This window comes from Hemiscyllium ocellatum, chromosome 5, assembly GCF_020745735.1.
Source record: "Hemiscyllium ocellatum isolate sHemOce1 chromosome 5, sHemOce1.pat.X.cur, whole genome shotgun sequence".
Taxonomy (NCBI): Eukaryota; Metazoa; Chordata; class Chondrichthyes; order Orectolobiformes; family Hemiscylliidae; genus Hemiscyllium; species Hemiscyllium ocellatum.
This window is the reverse complement of record NC_083405.1, coordinates 127,366,784-127,388,780: the sequence shown is the minus strand read 5'-3', so window position 1 is coordinate 127,388,780 and position 21,997 is coordinate 127,366,784. Positions and strand designations below refer to the sequence as shown.

Here is a 21,997-nt window from a genome sequence, read left to right as displayed (position 1 = left end):
ACCAAAGGCCATTGATAGAACATAGAAGAAAAATACAGCGCAGTACAGGCCCTTCGGCCCTCGATGTTGCGCCAACCAAAGCCTACCTAACCTACACTAGCCCAATAACCTCCATATGCTTATCCAATGCCCGCTTAAATGACCATAAAGAGGGAGAGTTCACCACTGCTACTGGCAGGGCATTCCATGAACTCACAACCCGCTGAGTAAAGAATCTACCCCTAACATCTGTCCTATACCTACCACCCCTTAATTTAAAACTGTGTCCCCTAGTAACAGCTGACTCCATTAACAGAAAAAGGTTCTCAGTGTCTACCCTATCTAAACCCCTAATCATCTTGTACACCTCTATCAAATCTCCCCTAAACCTTTTTTTCTCCAATGAGAACAGCCCCAAGTGCCTCAGCCTTTCCTCATACGATCTTCCTACCATGCCAGGCAACATCCTGGTAAACCTCCTCTTCACTCGTTCCAATGCCTCCACATCCTTCCTATAGTATGGCGACCAAAACTGCACACAATACTCCAGATGAGGCCGCACCAGAGTCTTATACAACTGCAACATGACCTCAGGACTCCGGAACTCAATTCCTCTAACAATAAAGCCCAGTACACCATATGCCTTCTTCACAGCTCTATTTACCTGGGTGGCAACTTTCAGAGATCTGTATACATGGACACCAAGATCCCTCTGCTCATCCACACTACCAAGTAGCCTACCATTAGCCCAGTAATCCATCTTCTTGTTACTCCTACCAAAGTGAATGACTTCACACTTAGCTACATTGAACTCCATTTGCCACCTTTCTGCCCAGCTCTGCAACTTATCTATATCCCGCTGTAACCTGCCACATCCTTCTTCGCTGTCCACAACTCCACCGACTTTCGTGTCATCCGCAAACTTGCTCACCCAGCTTTCAAGCCCCTCCTCTAGATCATTTATAAAGATGACAAACAGCAATGGTCCCAAAACAGATCCTTGTGGAACACCGCTAGTAACTGCACTCCAAGATGAACCTATTCCATCAACTACTACCCTCTGTCTCCTTCCAGCCAGCCAGTTCCTAATCCAAACCTCTAATGCACCCTCAATGCCATACCTTCGTAGTTTTTGCATTAGCCTACCATGGGGTACTTTATCGAACGCCTTGCTAAAATCCATATACACCACATCTACTGCTTTATCCTCGTCCACCTCCTTAGTCACCTTCTCAAAGAACTCAATAAGGTTTGTGAGGCATGACCTGCCCTTCACAAAACCATGCTGACTATCCTTGATCACATTATTCCTATCCAGATGTTCATAAATCCTATCCCTTACAATTCTCTCTAAGACTTTGCCCACAACAGAAGTGAGACTCACTGGCCTATAGTTACTCGGGCTATCCCTACTCCCCTTCTTGAACAAGGGGACCACATTCGCTATCCTCCAGTCTTCTGGCACTATTCCCAATAGTGATATAGGATAGTCACCAAGAAATCCAGTGGGAAACTCAGGAGAAACGTCATTCCTTTGAGGACAGTGAGAATGTGGAACTCAGTCCCACAGGCAGTGGTTGAAGTGAATGGAATTGGTGCATTTCAGAGGAAGGTAAACAAAAACACACAAGGGACAGGGAATATGGGCTGTAATGTTGGATTTAGATGAGAGAAGACTCGTGTACAGCCTAAACACCAGTTGAAATGGTTGGGCTGAATGGCCTGTTGCTGTGGTATAAATCCTATGTGATGCCATTCTGGGTAGTGTGCTCACAGCTCCAGAGTAGCCCCAACCTTCACCCAACACGAGTACTCCATACTGAGCTCTCTACGTCTCTCTCAATTCTAGAAAGAAGCTGATATCACTGGGCAGCACTGGTTTCCATCATTTCAATCTTACAGAAGCTCTGCCCTTTTTGCATCAGACACAGGGCCCACACTCTTGCCTGAAACACTAAAACTGACCTGTAGGAAACGCTGACCAAAAGAGGGAAATAATGAAATGATTACGGAGCTTTGGCAAAGACACCAATGCGCATAATTTTATTTTTCAGTCAGCTGAGCTTTGCTGTATTTGAACTGAAAATTAAAGAGAAAACCGTTACATTATTTGAATATATCTGCCACAAGACATTACCATATTATAGGATGCTGTGACATTAGAAAAGGTCATTTCACTTATCACCACTTTGTAGGGAGCAGTCCTGCTGCTTACTGTCACACGGATCAGGGGAATCTCTCCTGAGTTTCACACAGTGCCCTTTGCTTGACATTTTTGGGAGATTGATGAAAAACGATCAAACTGCAAAACCCCTGGAAAATACAAACAGTCGCATCTTATTATCTACACAAGGGAGAGCGAGATTTCAGTGTGAGCAGCAAGTAGTTGAAAGAAATTTCATTAAGGCATTTCCAGAGCAGACTCTGTATACCAGTCAATATTTAAAATGGTGTCATTATGCCAGGCCACATCTGCTTCATTTGCCGCACTTTGAATAGTTAGCAGCCAGCATGAGGCAGGCAAGAGGAATGTGTTTATCAATGATGTCACATCAAGAGTATCTCATGAGCGGACTCTACCTAACTGTCTCTAATGGCATCGATACACTCAACATCATTCGTGAGCTGCCCAGTGTTGTTTCCAAACAAGATAACGAGCTGGTGGGGAGCTGAGCTAGAATTAGTTAACATCACTTAGATTGCTGGGGAAGTGAAAATCTGAAAGATTATTATTCACTATTTATGGAAATGATTAGACCTCAGGAATCAGGACCAGTAGACAATTATAAATAAGCTTTGAGCCAATTGGTTTCACGCCACATGGAATCAGAAATACTAAAAGCACTGGATGCTCCAAACTCCAACATGCCAGCAATTGTATTCTCATGCACCAGCAGGAGGCATGCTCCTAGTTCCAGTACAACCAGCTCACTGCCATCTACATTAAAAGGCAATCTTACCAAGAAGTAAGGGAACCTTTCAATCTAAGCTCTCTGCAAATGGGAATTACACCCTTCAGACTCTCAACTGTCAATAAGTGGTGTACAACAGACCAGGGACTGTACTTGCTCGAGTTGGATTGAGTCATGACTGCGATGTCCTCTTTAGGAGCATTCATCAGTTACAGGCCATGATGGAGATGGTGTGGCAGCTGACAAAAGGCACCTGGGACTGAACTGATAGAGACATAGAGGGAGACAGGGAAAGAAGGTATGTTACAGGGTTGTTAGGAGAGGGGAGAGCCCGTCGCATAAAGGGTTAATCTTTATTGTTTTGGAGCCACCGACTATCTTCAGTGATGTCAGATCACATGGAACTAGGACATGAGGTAAGAAGGTTCTAATGGAGTCCTGCTGATCCTGTTTCTGCAAATAGCATAAAGGGTTAGTAAATCAGAGAGGCAAAAGTGAGAACTGCAGATGTTGGAAACCAGAGTCTAGATCAGAGTGGTGCTGGAAAGGTACAGCAGGTCAGGCAGCATCCGAAAACCAGGAAAATCGACATTTCCGGCAAAAGCCTTTCATCAGGACTGAAGGCAGGGAGCCTTCAGGTTGGAGAGATAAATGGGAGGGGGGTGGGGGTGGGGAGAAGATAGCAAAGAGTACAATAAGTGAATGGGGGTTGGGATAAAGGTGATAGGTCAGAGAGGAGGGTGGAGCGGATAGGTGGAAAAGAAGATAGGCAGGTAGGAGAGGTCATGGGGATGGTGTTGAGCTGGAATGATGGAACTGGGGTAAGGTGGGGTGAGGGGAAATGAGGAAACTTGTGAAGTCCACATTGATGCCCTGGGGTTGAAGGGTTCTGTGGTGGAAGATGAGGCATTCTTCCTCCAGGGTAGTGAGGGAGCGGCAGTGGAGGAGGCCCAGGACCTGCATGTCCTCGGCAGAGTGAGAGAGGGAGTTGAAATGTTGAGCCACAGCAGTGGGGTTGGTTGGTGCAGGTGTCCCAGAGGTGTTCCCTGAAGGCTCTGCGAGAAGGCAACTAGTCTCCCCCATGTAGATGAAACCGTATCGGGAGCAACGGCTACAATAAATGACATTGGTGGATGTGCAGGTAAAACTTTGATGGATGTGGAAGGCTCCTTTAGGGCCTTGGATGGAGGTGAGGCAAGAGGTGTGGGTGCAGGTTTTGCAATTCCTTCGGTAGCAGGGGAAGGTGCCAGGATGGGAGGGTGCGTTGTTGGGGGGCAAGGACCTGACCAGGTAGTCACAGAGGGAACGGTCTTTGCGGGAAGTGGTGGAGAGGGAAATATATCCCTGGTGGTGGGGTCCATTTAGAGGTGGCGCAAATGTCGGTGGATGATGCATTTTATGCAAAGGTTGGGAGGGTGGAAGGTGAGGACCAGGGGCATTCTGTCCTTGTGACAGTTGGAGGGGTGGGGTCTGAGGGCAGAGGTGCGGGATGTGGATGAAGTGCGTTGGAGGGCATCTTCAACCATGTGGGAAGAGAAATTGCGGTCTCTAAACAAGGAGGCCATCTGGTGTGTTCTGTGGTGGATCTGGTCCTCCTGGGAGTAGATACGGCAGAGGCAGAGGAATTGGGAATACAGGATGGCATTTTTGCAGGTGGTAGGATGGGAAGAGGTGTAATCCAGGTAGCTGTGGGTTTGTAAAACATGTCAGTGTCAAGTCGGTCATCATTAATGGAGATGGAGAGGTCCAGGAAGGGGAGGGAGGTGTCAGAGATGGTCCAGGTGAATTTAAAGTCGGGGTGGAATGTGATGGTGAAGCTGATGAACTGCTCAACCTCCTCGCAGGAGCACAAGGTGGCACCGATGCAGTCATCAATGTAGCGGAAGAAGAGGTGGGAGTGGTGCCAGTGTAACTACGGAAGATGGACTTTTCTACGTAGCCAACAAAGAGACAGACATAGCTGTGGCCCGTAGGTGTGCCCATGGCTACCCGTTTAGTCTGGAGGAAGTGGGAGGATTCAAAGGAGAAATTGTTAAGGGTGAGGACCAGTTCGGCCAGACGGATGAGAGTGTCGGTGGAAGGATACTGTTTGGGACGTTGGGAGAGGAAGAAATGGAGGGCTTGGAGGCCCTGGTCATGGTGGATGGAGGTGTGGAGGGAGTGGATATCCATGGTGAAGATGAGGCATTGGGGGCTGGGGAAATGGAAGTCTTGGAGGAGGTGGAGGGCGTGGGTGATGTCTCGAATGTATGTGGGGAGTTCCTGGACTAGGGGGGATAGGACAGTGTCGAGGTAGGTAGAGCTGAGTTCAGTGGGGCAGGTACATGCTGAGACAATGGGTCGGCTAGGGTGGTCAGGCTTGTGGTTCTTGAGAAGGAAGTAGAATCGGGCAGTGCGGGGTTCCCAGACTACAAGGTTTAAAGTTGTGGGTGGGAGATCTCCTGAGGTGATGAGATTCTGTATGGTCTAGGAGATGATGGTTTGGTGATGGGGGGGTGGGGTCATGGTCGAGGGGGTGGTAGGAGGAGGTGTCTTCGATTTGGCATCTGGCTTCAGCGGTGTAGAGGTCAGTGCGCCGGATTACCACTGCACCCCCTTTGTCCAACCTGCTATCTTTTGCCAGCACCACTTTAATCTAGTAAATCAGAGAGTCAGACAGAGCAGAAGTCAAGTCTGTGCCATCAAATGTTCATTGGTTTTGTATTAGTATGGTTTCCAGGTCTCACCTGTCATAAACATCCTATCCAGGCTGTGAAATGTATTTATGGCTGCAATGGTTTAGGAACTCCTTATTGAGGATCTTCATCAAAGCCTGTGGGAGTGTGTAAAAGCAGTGGCTTGGCAGAACACACTCCAAAAGCTGCCCACAGCAATAATTGAAGCTAATGATCCTTATGAGAGTCCCATGATTGCTGTTAAAACATGAACAGGGTAATAGAGTAAACCGTATCCCTTTCCCAAGCCCTGGAACTGATTGAGGACTTTACCAAACAGTGCACTGGAGAAACTGGCTTTGCTAGTTCAGTCAATACTGGACTGCATCTGGATTTGATTGAAATCTAGTTAGTGTTTAGTGTGTTCCTATACAAAATTCAACCGTTACATCCACAATATTTTAAGAAGCATAGTTCTTGACGTTGAAACCACTAAATACGGAGAGGTTGTTTGATTCATAATTCAGGTTTCAAAGGCAGTCTCTCATTGACTTGTACAGACTCCCTGAGTTCTGCAGCAGATTGTTATTCTTTAGGTAATTTTCTTTAACGAGCACAATTAATTGTCGAGATAATGTACCTACCGTGAAGCAAAGGCTCCATTATGGCAGGAAAATAGATTCTGAAAAAGAGTCATAGCGGACTCGAAACATTAACTCTATTTGTCTGTCTCCACAATTGTTGCTAGATCTGCTGAGTTTCTCCAGCGTTTTCTGGTCTTTGTTTCGCAGTGTCTCTCAAACCATCGAGGAAGTAATGCTGTGTGCCACACATATCAATGGAAGAACTATTCAAGGTTGATTTGTTGTACTTACAGAAGACTACACTCTGTGAGATAAAGTTTAAAATGAGACCACTTTATCTTCATAAAGTGCCCAAGAGATAGATGGCATAAAAAAAACAAGAGGTTGTCTTTTTCTGGGAAACAGAAGACCCACAAGATGCTTTCTGATATGCACCGACCATCGTTAATGCAGAAGTATACATTTTAAACAGGATACACGTGCAGGAGTGTCCGTCCTTTCTGAAATCTGAAACCCAAATTTCTTCAACTATCTTCCATTCAATTTCACGACTACAGGAAGTATTGTTATTTTCTTTGATTTGATTTAATTTAATTTATTATTGTCATATGCACTGAGATACAAGGAAAAGTAGTGTTTTGTTGCTATACAGGCAAATCATACCCTAGATAAGAACATCAGGGTAATGGAACAGAATGTAGAATAGAGTGTTCCAGCTGTAGAGAAGGTGCAGAGGAATATATGAAAGGGCCGTTCATAAGTTTGATAACGGGGGAAGAAGCTAATCTTGAAACTGTTGGTATGTGTTTTCAAAATTTGATACATTCTATCTGATGGAAGAGGATGGGAGAGAGTCTAACCGGGGTGGTCGGGGTCTTGGATGATGTTCCTGCTTTCCCGAGTCAGTAGGAAGTGTAGATGGAGTCAGTGGATGGAAGGCTGGATTGTGTGATGGACTGGGCTGTGTTCACAACTCTCTGTAGTTTCTTGAAGTCTTGGGCAGAGCAGTTGCCATACTGAGGTGTGATGTGTCCGGATGGGATGCCTTCATTGGTGCACGTATAAAAATGAGTAAAGTCACTGTTTGGACATGCCAAATTTCCTTAACCTTCTGAGGAAGTTGAGGCATTGGTGTGCTTTCTTGACTGTTAATGTGGTTTGACCAGGACAGATTGCTCGGGTAAAAAATGAGGTCTGCAGATGCTGGAGATCACAGCTGAAAATGTGTTGCTGGTTAAAGCACAGCAGGTTAGGCAGCATCCAAGGAATAGGAAATTCGACGTTTCGGGCATAAGCTGCCCGAAACGTCGAATTTCCTATTCCTTGGATGCTGCCTAACCTGCTGTGCTTTAACCAGCAACACATTTTCAGCCAGGACAGATTGCTGGTGAAATTTACTCCTAGGAACTTGAGGATCTCCACCACCTCCACCTCAGCACCATTGATACAGACAGAGGCATGTCCTCCACTCTGTTTCCTGAAGCCAATGACCAGCTCCTTCATTTTGCTGACATTGAGGGAGAGATTGTTGTCTTTGCACCATGCCAGTCAGTTCTCTATCTCTTTCCTGTATTCTGCATCTTTGTCGTTTAAGATCTGAACCACCACAGTGGTGCCATCAGCAAACTATTTTATTGAGTGTGTGAAGGCAGGTACATGTCATATTTTGATATATAGGGAGAGGGATCATCAATACTTTGCATTCCACTAGTTCAAAATCAAACTCTTAAATAAGTGATATTAACCCAAACACCTCACCTCAGATCTCCACCCACAAAGATTGAAAATGTATCTGTGAGAGGTGTTTTCATTAACCATTAAAAATTATGCAAATACTAGTTCTATGTCACATTAACAGTCACAACATACTGATATTAAACATGTGATGGATTGCAGGACCCTTATGTGGTGCAGTGGTAGAATCTGTATTCTATCTAGGAGACCTGGGTTCAAGTCTCAAGTACTCTGCAGGTGTGCTGCCACATCCCTGAATAAGTTGGTTACAAGATAACTACAATGGTTTACACAGCCATCATATTTGATAGAAACCTAAGGGCAATACTCACTCCATGTCCTTCAAATGTGTTCTTGATCAAGCATCCTTCTCCTGCGCCATTTCTCTATATTTCTATGTTTCATCCACTCCAACATTTTCTTTTCCAGGTATAAAAGAACAAAGAAACTTTACAACCTAGGAACAGGCCCTTTGGCCCTCCAAGCCTTAGCCAATCCAGCTGTACTGTCTAAACATGTTGGTCAATTCCTAAGCATCTGTATCCCTCTGCTCCCCACCTACTCATGCATCTGTCCAGACGGATCTTAAATGAGTCTACCGTGCCTGCCTCTACCACCTCTGCTGGCAACATGTTCCAAATGCCCATCACCCTCTGTGTGAAGTACTTGCCGTATGTATCCTCCTTAAACTTTCCACCTCTCACCTTGAAAGCATGACCTCTCGTTATTGAATCCTTCACCCTGGGAAAAAGCTTGTCTCTATCCACCCTGTCTATACCCTTCATGACTTTGTATACCTCAATCAGGTCCGCCCTCAATCTCCTTTTTTCTGGTGAAAATAAACCTAACCTACTCAACCTCTCTTCATAGCTAGAAAAAATATAATGATTTTCATATTATAAGGCTGGAGAATTAAACTCCACCAAAATAATCTTTAGTTCTTGTTCCTGAAGCTTCTTAAAAATACCCAAAGAATTTTAAATATATAATATATGTAAAACATGTAGAAATATATACATTATAATATAAAACATGCACACAAACACACGTACATATTTTAAAAATATATATGAAGAAAACATTTCTTCTGCATGGTTGGTTGTGTATATTTAGAGTCAACACAAGGCTCAACAGTTCCTTCTCAAATGTTTGAGAATACCTTTTCTTTGAAAAGTAACTGACAGACCATCAATCGCAATCCCCACACTGACGTTGCTAGCATCAACAGGTAATTTGAATAGCTTTTAATAAATTGGTGCAGCCAGAACTGTGTCAGCACAGCTCTCAAGGGCACTTCGACATTCCTGTGTCCATTCAAATTTTCCACCTTTCCTCAGAAAGATTTGCTAAAGGTGCAACAATAAAGTTGTAATTCAGGAAAAACCTGTGATAAAATCCACTGTGTCAATATAGCACAACATTTCACAATTTGTCCTAGAATTCAGGGGAATCCAAAATAGCCGTACTTTCACTTTTCTAGGCATCTACTCGAACCTAGCCATACCTTCCATGGTATGGTCCACATAAGGGACCTTTGACTTGTCCAATTCACTGTTTTATATATAGTTTTATAATCAAATTGTTTTTTTTTCAGTATCCAGTCAAACAGTCAAGTGAAACAATGTCAATGTTCTACATAGGTTTGGCTGAATCACCAATGTAAGCAATATCATCTAGAGATGTGCAGCACAGAAACAGACCTTTCCATCCAACTCGTCCATGTCAACCAGATATCCTAAATTAACTGAGTCCCATTCACCAGCACTTGGCCCATATCCCTTCAAACCCTTCCTAATCATGTAACCATCCAGATGCCTTTTAAATGCTGTAACTTTATCAGTCTCCACCACTTCCTCTGGCAGCTCATTCCATACACAAACCATTCTCTGTGTGGAAAAAAAGCTCCTTAAGTCTCTTTTAAATTTTTCCCCTCTCACCTTAAGCCTGTGCCATCTAGTTTTGGACTCCTGTACCCAGGGGTAAAGGACCTTAGGTATTCACCACAATTCACAATTATAAACTTCTGTATGGTCACCCTTCAGTGACCTTCAGTGACCCCGTTTTGGATACTTGTGGGGGGGATGACTTACCAGAGGCAAGCAACGAGGTTCAGGCCTCTGGCACGGAGCCTGGCCCCATTGCTCAGAAGGGTAGGGTGGAGAAAGGTAGAGCAATAGTTCTTGGGGACTCAATAGTGAGGGGTACAGACAGACGGTTTTGTGGGGGCGACAGGGACTCACGTTTGGTATGTTGCCTCCCAGGTGCAAGGGTACGTGATGTCGCTGATCGTGTTTTCCGGGTCCTTAAGGGGGAGGGGGAGCAGCCCCAGGTCGTGGTCCACGTTGGCACCAACGATATAGGTAGGAAGAAGGGTGAGGATGTCAGACAGGCTTACAGGGAGCTAGGTTGGAAGCTCAGAGTTAGAACAAACAGAGTTGTAGTCTCTGGTTTGTTACCCGTGCCACGTGATAGAGAGTCGAGGAATAGGGAGAGAGAGCAGTTAAATGCGTGGCTACAGGGATGGTGCAGGAGGGAGGGATTCCGGTTTCTGGACAACTGGGGTCCTTTCTGGGGAAGGTGGGACCTCTATAAAAAGGATGGGCTACACCTGAACCTGAGGGGCACCAGTGTCCTTGGGGGGAGGTTTGCTAGTGCTCTTTGGGAGGGTTTAAACTAACTCCGCGGGGGCATGGGAACCAGGACTGTAGCTTTAGGGTACAGGACCTTGAGTGTAGGGAGGTTAGGAATAATGCAGCGATCTCTAAGGTGGGTGCCTGTAACCAGAAAGGTGGATTGAAGTGTGTATACTTCAATGCCAGAAGTATAAGGAATAAGGTAGGTGAACTTGCAGCGTGGGTTGGTACCTGGGACTTCGATGTTGTGGCCATTACAGAGACGTGGGTAGAACAGGGACAAGAATGGCTGTTGCACGTTCCAGGGTTCAAATGTTTTAGTAGGATCAGACATGGGGGTAAAAAAGGGGGAGGCATGGCATTACTTGTCAAAGACAGTATCACAGCAGTGGAATGGACGATGGAAGAGGACTTGCCATCTGAGGTAGTTTGGGCTGAGGTTAGAAATAGGAAAGGTGAGGTCACCCTGTTAGGTGTTTTCTACAGGCCTCCTAATAGTCCTAGAGAAGTAGAGGATAATATTGCGAGGATGATTCAGGAAAAGAGTGAAGGTAGCAGGGTGGTTGTTATGGGGGACTTTAACTTCCCAGATATTGACTGGGAGAGCTATAGCTCGAGTTCATTAGATGGGTCGGTGTTTGTACAATGTGTGCAGGAGGGTTTCCTGACACAATATGTCGACAGGCCAACAAGAGGGGAGGCTATATTGGATTTGGTTCTAGGTAATGAACCAGGCCAGGTGTTAGACTTGGAGGTAGGTGAGCACTTCGGGGACAGTGACCACAACTCGGTGACTTTTACTTTAGTGATGGAGAGGGATAATCGTGCGCCGCAGGGCAAGAGCTATAGCTGGGGGCAGGGAAATTATGATGCAGTGAGGCATGACTTAGGTTGTGTGGATTGGAAAAACAGGCTTCAAGAGAAGAACACTAATGAGATGTGGGGATTGTTCAAGGAGCAGCTACTGCGTGTCCTCGATAGGTATGTACCAGTCAGGCATGGTGTAAAGGGCCTTGTGAGGCAGCCGTGGTTTAGTAAGGAATTGGAGTCCCTTGTGAAAGGGAAGAAGGCAGCATATGTAAAGATGAGGCGTGAAGGTTCAGTAGGGGCGATTGAGAGTTATAAGGTAGCCAGGAAGGAGCTAAAGAGGGAGCTAAGAAAAGCGAGAAGGGGACATGAAAAGTCTTTAGCTGGTAGGATTAGGGAAAACCCAAAGGCTTTCTATAGGTATGTCAAGAATAAAAGGATGACTAGGGTAGGTATCGGTCCAGTCAAGGATAGTAGTGGGAAGTTGTGTGTGGAGGCGGAGGAGATTGGAGAGACATTAAATCAGTACTTTTCATCAGTATTCACTCAGGAACAGGACACTGTTGCTGATGTGAATATGGAATCACAAATAATTAGAATGGATGCCCTGGAAATATGCAGGGAAGAGGTTTTGGGAATGTTGGAAAGGATGAATATAGATAAGTCTCCTGGGCCTGATGGCATTTACCCCAGGATCCTATGGGAAGCTAGGGAGGAGATAGCAGAGCCATTGGCCTGGATTTTTATGTCGTCATTGTCAACGGGAATAGTACCAGAGGACTGGAGGATAGCGAATGTGGTCCCATTGTTCAAGAAAGGGAGTAGGGATAGCCCTAGTAACTATAGGCCAGTGAGTCTGACTTCAGTGGTGGGCAAAGTCTTAGAGAGAATGGTAAGGGATAAGATTTATGAACATCTGGGTAGGAATAACGTGATCAGGGATAGCCAGCATGGTTTTGTGAAGGGCAGGTCGTGCCTCACAAACCTTATTGAGTTCTTTGAGAAGGTGACTAAGGAAGTGGACGAGGGTAAAGCAGTAGATGTTGTGTATATGGATTTTAGTAAGGCGTTCGATAAGGTTCCCCATGGTAGGCTAATGCTAAAACTTCGGAGGTATGGCATTGAGGATACATTAGAGGTTTGGATTAGGAATTGGCTGGCTGGAAGGAGACAGAGGGTAGTAGTTGATGGATTATGTTCATCTTGGAGCGCAGTTACTAGCGGTGTACCACAAGGATCTGTTTTGGGACCATTGCTTTTTGTTATCTTTATAAATGATCTAGAGGAAGGACTTGAAAGCTGGGTAAGCAAGTTTGCGGATGACACGAAAGTCGGTGGAGTTGTGGATAGTGAGGAAGGAAGTGGTAGGTTACAGCGGGATATAGATAAGTTGCAGAGCTGGGCGGAAATGTGGCAAATGGAATTCAATGTAGCTAAGTGCGAAGTCGTTCACTTTGGTAGGAATAACAAGATGATGGATTACTGGGCTAATGGTAGGCTACTTGGTAGTGTGGATGAGCAGAGGGATCTTGGTGTCTATGTACACAGATCTCTGAAAGTTGCCACCCAGGTAAATAGTGCTGTGAGGAAGGCATATGGTGTACTGGGCTTTATTGGCAGAGGAATTGAGTTCCGGAGTCCTGAGGTCATGTTGCAGTTGTATAAGACTCTGGTGAGGCCTCATCTGGAGTATTGTGTGCAGTTTTGGTCGCCATACTATAGGAAGGATGTGGAAGCTTTAGAACGAGTGCAGAGGAGGTTTACCAGGATGTTGCCTGGAATGGTAGGAAAATCTTATGAGGAAAGGCTGAGGCACTTGGGGCTGTTCTCATTGGAGAAGAGAAGGTTTAGGGGAGATCTGATAGAAGTGTATAAGATGATTAGGGGTTTAGATAGGGTAGATACTAAGAACCTTTTACCGCTAATGGAGTCAGGTGTTACTAGGGGACATAGCTTTAAATTAAGGGGTGGTAGGTATAGGACAGATGTTAGGGGTAGATTCTTCACACAGCGGGTTGTGAGTTCATGGAATGCCCTGCCCGTATCAGTGGTGAACTCTCCTTCTTTATGTTCATTTAAGCGGGCATTGGATAGGCATTTGGAAGTTATTGGGCTAGTATAGGTTAGGTAGGACTCGGTCGGCGCAACATCGAGGGCCGAAGGGCCTGTACTGCGCTGTATCCTTCTATGTTCTATGTTCTATGTTCAGCTTTTGACGCTCCAGGGAGAAGAGTCACAGTCTGTCCAGCCTCTCCCCATAATTCAAACCTTCCAGTCCCAGTCACATCCTTGTAAATCTTTTCTGCACCTTTTCAATGTTCACATCTTTTCTATAGTAGGTAGATCAAAATTGAATGCGGTATTCCAAAAGTGGCCTAACTAATGCCTTGTCCAGCCACAACATGCACTGTATTCAATGCACTGACCAATAAAGGCAAGCTTACCAAACGCTTTCTTCACTTTCCTATCAACCTGCGACTTCACCTCAAGGAACAATGAACCTTCACCCCCAGGTCTCTTTGTTCAGCAACACTCCCCAGAGCCCCACCATTAAGTGTATATGTCCTGCCCTGATCTGTCTTATCAAAATGGAACACCTCACATTTATCTAAATTGAACTCCATTTTCTACTCCTCAACTCATCAGCCCATCTGATCAATGTTTCATGGTACTCTGAGATAACCTCCTTCACTGTCCACCATACCATCAATTTTGGTGTCATCTGCAAAATTACTAGCCATACCTCCCATATTCACACCCAAATCATTTCTTAGTCCTTTGACTTAGCTGTTGGATCATTGGAATTTTGGTGGTGCATGTCCATTCCAAATAGCATGACTTTGCATCAATAAGAGCCATATTAGTTACAAAAGCTGACAATTTTTTCACTGTATTAGTTAATGGAACTTGCAATTATCCCTATAGCATGTTAATTTTTGTGACAAAGCATATGTGTTTAATACTGAATCAATGCAATCTTCCAATCTTGGAATAGGATTTATGCATCTACACTTTCCAACTTCTTCCCATTTGAGAAACACACTGGACATCTGTAACTCCTATCAAAATGGATAATCTCACATTTTCCCATCTTATATTCCATTTGAGGATTCTTGCTCAATCACTAAACCTGATCAAGTCTTCCTAAAGCTGATTCGCAACTACAGAGAGACGGCTGAGAGGGGGACAAGGCTGGAACCTTAGCATTCCAGGACTGAGGTGCTTCAGGTGTGATAGAGAAAGAAGTAAAATAGGTGGAGGAATTGAGTTACAAATTAGGGAGAATATTACAACTGTACTCAGGGAGAGACACCTCGTAGGGCTCATCCAGTGAGACCTCATGGGTAGAGGTCAGGAATAGGAAGGGTGCAATCACTTTAATATGATTCTACTACGGGCCTTCCAACAGCAAGGAGGTGATAAAGGAGCAGATATGTGGAAGGTTTATGGAAAAATGTAAAAATAACAGAATTGTTGTTGTGGGTGAATTTAGCTTCCCTTATATTGACTGAGACTTGCTTGGTGCTTTAGTGATCGTAATGACGTCAGCTAGGCAGACCTCATAGAATCTGAGTTCCCTAATTGGACCAGATTAACAGCACAATCAGGGAGTCCTGGCTGACAGATATAAAGAGGAGTGTCAGAGGTTTTGTTCACTCTGAGAGCTGGCTCTAAGGGAGCTGGATTAATGTCAAGGACTCTCCACGTATGATGACTTGATGATGGGATATCAGCCTCTGTTGAGATATTTCAAGTGCCAGGGGCTTGAAAAGATAATTTGTTAGGTGTATCCAGGATAATTTTTTGAAACAATATGTAAATATTCCAACTAGGGAAGGGGACATACAAGAGTGAGTCCAACTAAGTGATTCAAGGTGATGCAAAAGGGTAACTGGAAAATGGTAGGTCTACTCAATAACAAAGCAGGGAATTTATGAGTGGAGCCGGAGGAAGCGGGTGAGGTCATTGACAAATGCTTTACATTGGTATTCACAAAGGAGAAGGACATGTTGGATGGTGAGTCTGGTGAGAGGATTCTATGCCATGTCAATATAAATAAGGAGGGTGTTTGGGTGTGTTTTGAAAAACGTTAAGGTAGATAAGTCTCCAGGACCTATCCCAAAACGCTGAGGGAGACAGGTAAGGAACTTGTTTGAGTCTTGTACTGAATCTATGTATCCTCTTTAGTTACAGGAGAGGTCCCAGAGGACTGGAGAATAGCCACCATTGTTCCTTTGTTTAAGAAGGACAACAGGGATAATCCAGGAAATGACAGGCTGGTGAATCTTACATAAGTGGTAGGGAATTTATTGGAGAAGAATTACTCACATTTGTACAAATATGGTCTTAATAGGGTTAGGCAGCATAAGGTTATGCAGCGAGGGTCATGGCTTACAAATTTGATTGAAGATTTTCCAACTTGATTGACAAAGATGATTGATGAGGGTAGGGTGGTAGAATTTGTTGACATGGACTTTAGCAAGGTCCCTCATGGCAGGTTGATACAAAAGATGAAGTCACATGGGATTCGTGGTGAGCTGGTAAGATGGATACAGAACCGGCTTAGTCATACAAGACAGAGAGTAACGATGGAAGGGTGTTTTTCAGTCTGGAGATCTGTGACCAGGGGTGTTCCACTGAGATCAGTGCTGGGACCCTGTTGTTTGTAATATTTATAAATGATTTGGAGAAGAATATAAGTTATCTGATGACGCAAAAACTGGGAGAACTGCAGATAGTGAGGAGGACTGCCAGAGGATCAGCAAGATATAGACAGGCTGGAGACTTGGGCAGAGAAATGGCAATTGCGATTTAGTCTGGATAAATGTGAGGAGATGCATTTTGGAAATTTAATGCAGGAAGGAAGTACACAGTAAATGGAAGAACTGTTAGCAGCATCAACACACACAACAACTAAAGCATACAGATCCATAGTTGCTGAAAGTGACGACACAAGTGATAAGGTGGTCAAGAAGGCATATGGCATACCTGCCTTCATCATTCGGGGCATAGAGTTTAAAGATTGGCAAGTCAGGTTGCAGCTGTACAGAACTTTAACAAGGCCACTTTTGGATTATTGTGTACAGTTCTGGTTGCCACACTGTAAGAGGATGGGGATGTTTTGGAGAGGGTACAGAAAGGTTTACAGGATGTTGCCTGGTTTGGAGGCAATAATTAATGAAGAGAGATTGGACAAATTTAGTTTGTTTATTCTTAAATGTCAAAGGATGAGGGATGGCCTGATAGAGGGTTGCAAAACTATGAACGACCCAGATGGAATGGATAGTCAGAGTTTTCTTCCGAAGGTAGAAATGTCAATTATTAGGGACCGTAATGTTGAGGTAAAAGTGGCTCAGTGGTTCACGCTGCTACATAACAGCACTATGGACCCGGGTTCAATTCTATCCTCAGATGCCTGTCTTTGTGGTTTTCCTCTGGGTGCACCAGTTTCCTCCCACAATCCAAAGATGTGCAGGTTAGGTGAATTGGCCATGCTAAATTGCCCATCGTGTTCAGGGATGTGTAGGTTCGGTGTATTAGTCAGGGGTAAATGTAGGATAATAAGGGAGGGGAATGGGTCTAGGTGGGTCACTCTTTGGAGGGTCGATGTGGACTTGTTGGGCCAAAGGGCCTGTTTCCACACTGTAGGGATTCTATGAAAAGGGGGTAAGTTTAAAGGAGATGTGAGAGGCAAAATTTTTTTACACAGAGGGTGGTAAGTGCCTGAAATGTACTGCCAGAGGAGGTGGTGGAGGCAGATTCAATAGCAACATTTAAAAGGTATCTTGGCAGGCACATAAATTGACAGGGCATAGAGGGATACAGACAGCGGAGAGGTAAAAGATTTTTAGTTTAGAAATGTATGATATGTCGCCACAGTCTCTGTGGACTGAAGGGCCTAGTCCTGCGCTGTACTATTCTTTGTTATTTGTTCTTGCTCATAACATACATTCCTACTTAGGGTCAAAAACAAAGTTCACTAGGCTGATGCCCGGTGGACAAATTGTTTTATGAGCAAAAGTTAAACAGGTTTGGAGTTTATTCACTGGGGTTTAAAAGAATGAGAGGTGATTTCATTGAAATATATCGGATTCTTCAGGGGCTTGACAGGGTCAGTGTTGAGAGGATGGTTCCCCTCATGGGAGAGTCTAGAGGGCACAGTCTCAGAATAACGGGGCACCAATTTAAGACTGACTACCTGACTGTGGTAGTGCTTATTTCTCTCCAGCAGCCATGCCGTATGTGTGTGTAGGTGTGAGACACAGTGAAAAACCACAAGTGTGTAAATCTTTATTGATATTCCACCACCAGGAAGAAAGGAAACACCCAAGTGGCCAGTGACAAGCAGTGCCCTTCACATCAAAGGGCACTGCCGATCACTCCTGCTTTTTCTTGCTCTACTAATGAGCACGGTGGCACAGTGGTTAGCACTGCTGCCTCACAGCGCCTGAGACCTGGGTTCAATTCCCGACTCAGGCGACTGACTGTATGGAGTTTGCACGTTCTCCCCGTGTCAGCGTGGGTTTCCTCCGGGTGCTCCGGTTTCCTCCCACAGTCCAAAGATGTGCGGGTCAGGTGAATTGGCCATGCTAAATTGCCCGTAGTGTTAGATAAGGGGTAAATGTAGGGGTATGGGTGGGTTTCGCTTCGGCGGGTCGGTGTGGACTTGTTGGGCCGAAGGGCCTGTTTCCACACTGTAAATCTAATCTAATCTAATCTAATGCACAATAGATGGTTTTAATTATCTAGAACTTTTTCTGGACTTTGCTAATTTCATTTTTGAATCCATTTAATGTTTTTAAAATGCCTTTTTTTTTGCACTGGGAATAAATGTAAGTAATGATTTGGAAAGACTGGGCTATGGATCTGATAATGTTACCAGCTCCTTAAAAACACCTGGTGAAATAGCTTTAAAATGCAATCCATTGTGAACCATCATTTGTGATGCTATATTAAATATGTCATTTGGGGCTTCATGAAACTCTCTGATCACTTCAAAAACACAGTGTCATTATTGTCTTGCAGGACATTATTAGGAGCGTGTTTGGTCCAGTGATTATTACTGGACTATATGATGCTCCGTGTATGTGTGTTACTGGTGAAATAAATTCACAGAACCCAGAATCCTGTCACCAAGTCACCCTTAAAAATTCATGGAGAGTCCTTGACACTGATCCAGTTCCCTCAGAGCCAGAATGAACAGAAGCCCTGACACTCCTGTTTATTTATATTCCACCACCAGGAAGAAAGGCAACACCTGAGTGGCCAGTGACAAGCAGTGCCCTTCTCGAGAAAGGGCAATACTGGGCATTCCTGTTTATATCTGTCAGCTAGGGCTCCCTGATTGGACCAGGTTAACAGCTCCAGTCAGGGAACTCATGTCCTATGAGGTCCACCTGGCTGACCCCATTACAGTCACCTTATTGAAAGATGGGAGTGGCCTACGCCTACTCTCAATTCATCAGCTTGTATGTTCATTCAGTTACAAAAGGAAGCAGCTAAACACACTTGGTAGCCTCTGGCTAATGCCACATGCTGGTGTGATTACAGTCCTCAAGGCTGAGACTGAAAGGCTTCTGTGGGCCTGAATAGCAAAGAATATGGAGCAGCAGCAGCCAAGTGCAGTTCAGATGCATGATCTAACTCGGAAAGTGGGGCAGGCTGGAAGAATTGACTCCAACATTTCAACTCCCCCTCCCATCTGCCGAGGACATGGAGGTCCTGGACCTCCTTCACCACCGCTCCCTCACCACCAGACACCTGGAGGAAGAACGCCTCATCTTCCGCCTCGGAACACTTCAACCCCAGGGCATCAATGTGGACTTCAACAGTTTCCTCATTCCCCCTTCCCCTACCTCTCCCTAGTTCCAAACTTCCAGCTCAGCACTGTCCCCATGACTTGCCCGGACTTGTCCGACCTGCCTAGCTCCTTTTCCACCTATCCACTCCACCCTCTCCTCCCTGACCTACCACCTTCATCCCCTCCCCCACTCACCCATTGTACTCTATGCTACTCTCTCCCCACCCCCGCCCTCCCCAAGCTAATCTCTCCACGCTTCAGGCTCACTGCCTTTATTCCTGATGAAGGGCTTTTGCCCGAAACGTCGATTTCGCTGCTCGTTGGATGCTGCCTGAACTGCTGTGCTCTTCCAGCACCACCAATCCAGAATCTGGTTTCAATACCCTCCTGTAGCTGGGCCACAATCTACATCTGGTGGTATCTCCTATGGTTTGTGCGAGTACAGGTTAAGGTTTTTTATAGCATCAGGGATGAGCTAGCTAGACTCTTGACTTCGGCCCATGACTGTTTGTTATCGATAACAGATAACATTTGTCTCTGAGTCTGAGCTTCTGCAGTACCTGGGATAGTTGGAGAACAATTTTCGACAGAACATGATTTGTCCTTCTTCTCCCTGTGCTTTTGCTATGACCTTCTCCCAGAGATTACAGTAGTCGAGAGTACAGGAGCCATTTGGATGGAGGGAGGGGAGGGATTGTACGTCATCTTTATGGTGTGGGTAGGGCTGTATGGGCCAGGACTCACTCCCACTTGTTTTAGACAAGTGACAAAGCCCATTGGGTGTTGCCAACAGGATCAGATTGCTATGTTTCATGGTGTCCAGTGTTCATTGAAACAGCCTTGTTCCCAATCCTGCAGTGTAATTCATCTTTTGCAGTCTATATTGGGTGTCTTCAGTTCATAGACATGACAGAATTGTTTGATGCAATTGATGTCCTACACTATTTGATGCACTTACCCAACATGTACTCTGGTAATCTCCCACCAGGGAGCCCGCCAGGCCTTCAAATGGAACACACTTTCAAATTATTTAAAAGTAATTTATGGTTCATGACTCCACTTTGCTCTCTCTTGTCTTCTTAGATGTTGTCACAATCTTTTATTTATCTTTGATTTTGAGAATTCAGAGGATTGTATTGTCAGGGCAGCATAGAAATGTCTGTGTATGTGACTGGTTGAACATAACAGCTGGTGTTTCAGACAGCTGTCAGCTCCAGAAACTAGGGCTTGGTTTGGATTTCTTAGTGGGGACATATCGTAGTGTGATATAGTACAGTGTGATATAATCCAATGTAATGTGGTAAAGTGTGATGTGGTAAAATGTGATATAGTACAGTGTGACGTGGTACAGTATGATGTGGTAACATGTGATATAATACAGTGTGAGATAATACAGTGTAATATAGTACAGTGTGATGTGCTAAAGTGTGATGTGGTAACGTGCGATATAATACAGTGTGATGTGGTACAGTGTGATGTGGTAAAGTATGATGTAGTACAGTATGATGTGGTACAGTGTGATATAATACAGTGTGATGTAGTGCAGTGCGATGTAGTGCAGTGCAATATAGTACAGTGTGATGTGGTACAGTGTGATGTAGTGCAGTGTGATGTGGTACAGTGTGATGTAGTGCAGTGTAATATAGTACAGTGTGATGTGGTACAGTGTAATTTAGTACAGTGTAATGTGGTGCAGTGTAATATAGTACAGTGTGATGTAGTGCAGTGTAATATAGTACACTGAGGTGGTACAGTATGATATAATACAGTATGATGTGGTAAAGTGTGATATAGTACAATGTGATTAGATTAGACTAGACTTACAGTGTGGAAACAGGCCCTTCGGCCCAACAAGTCCACACCGACCCGCCGAAGCGCAACCCACCCAGACCCCTACATTTACCCCTTACCTAACACTATGGGCAATTTAGCTTGGCCAATTCACCTGACCCGCACATCTTTGTGACTGTGGGAGGAAACCGGAGCACCCGGAGGAAACCCACGCAGACACGGGGAGAACGTGCAAACTCCACACAGTCAGTCGCCTGAGTCGGGAATTGAACCCGGGTCTACAGGCGCTGTGAGGCAGCAGTGCTAACCACTGTGCCGCCCACTAAAGCAGTTGTTGGCGAAGCAGATTAAGGACAGACAAGGAAGAGTCAGACACCCCAGATGGGACTTGAACCCACAACCCCTGGCTTAGGAAGCCAGTGCCTTATCCATTAGGCCACTGGAGCTGCACAATGTGATGTCGTACAATGTGATGTCGTACAATGTGATGTGGTACAGTGTGATGTGGTATAGTGTAATATAGTACAGTATGATGTGATACCGTGTGATATAGTACAGTGTGATGTAGTATGTAATATAGTACGGTGTGATGTGGTACAGTGTGATATAGTATGGTGTGATGTGGTACAGTGTGATATGGTACAGTGTAATATAGAACAGTGTGATGTAGTGCAGTGTAATATAGTACAGTGTAATATAGTACAGTGTGATGTAGTACAGTGTGATATAGTACAGTGTGATGTAGTACAGTGTGATGTGGTACAGTGTGACGTGGTAAAGTGTGATGTGGTATAGTGTAATATAGTGTGTAATATAGTACAGTGTGATGTGGTACAGTGTGATATGGTACAGTGTAATATAGTACAGTGTAATATAGTACAGTGTGATGTAGTACAGTGTGATATAGTAGTGTCATATAGTACAGTGTGATATAGTACAGTATGATGCGGTAAAGTGTGATATAGTTCAGTGTAATATAGTACAGTGTGGTGTGGTAAAGTGTGATATAGTACAATGTGATATAGTACACTGTAATGTGGTAAAGTGTGATATAGTACAGTGTGATGTACAGTGTGATATAATACAGTGTGATGTGGTAAAA

At 44.7% G+C, this 21,997-nt stretch overlaps 1 non-coding gene across 1 annotated transcript; it reads right to left on the bottom strand.

The window, feature by feature from the left end:
• Window positions 1-21,268: 21,268 nt before the first annotated feature.
• trnar-ccu (transfer RNA arginine (anticodon CCU)) lies at window positions 21,269-21,341 on the bottom strand. The gene has a single exon. It is a non-coding gene; the product is annotated as a tRNA-Arg (tRNA).
• Window positions 21,342-21,997: the final 656 nt, after the last annotated feature.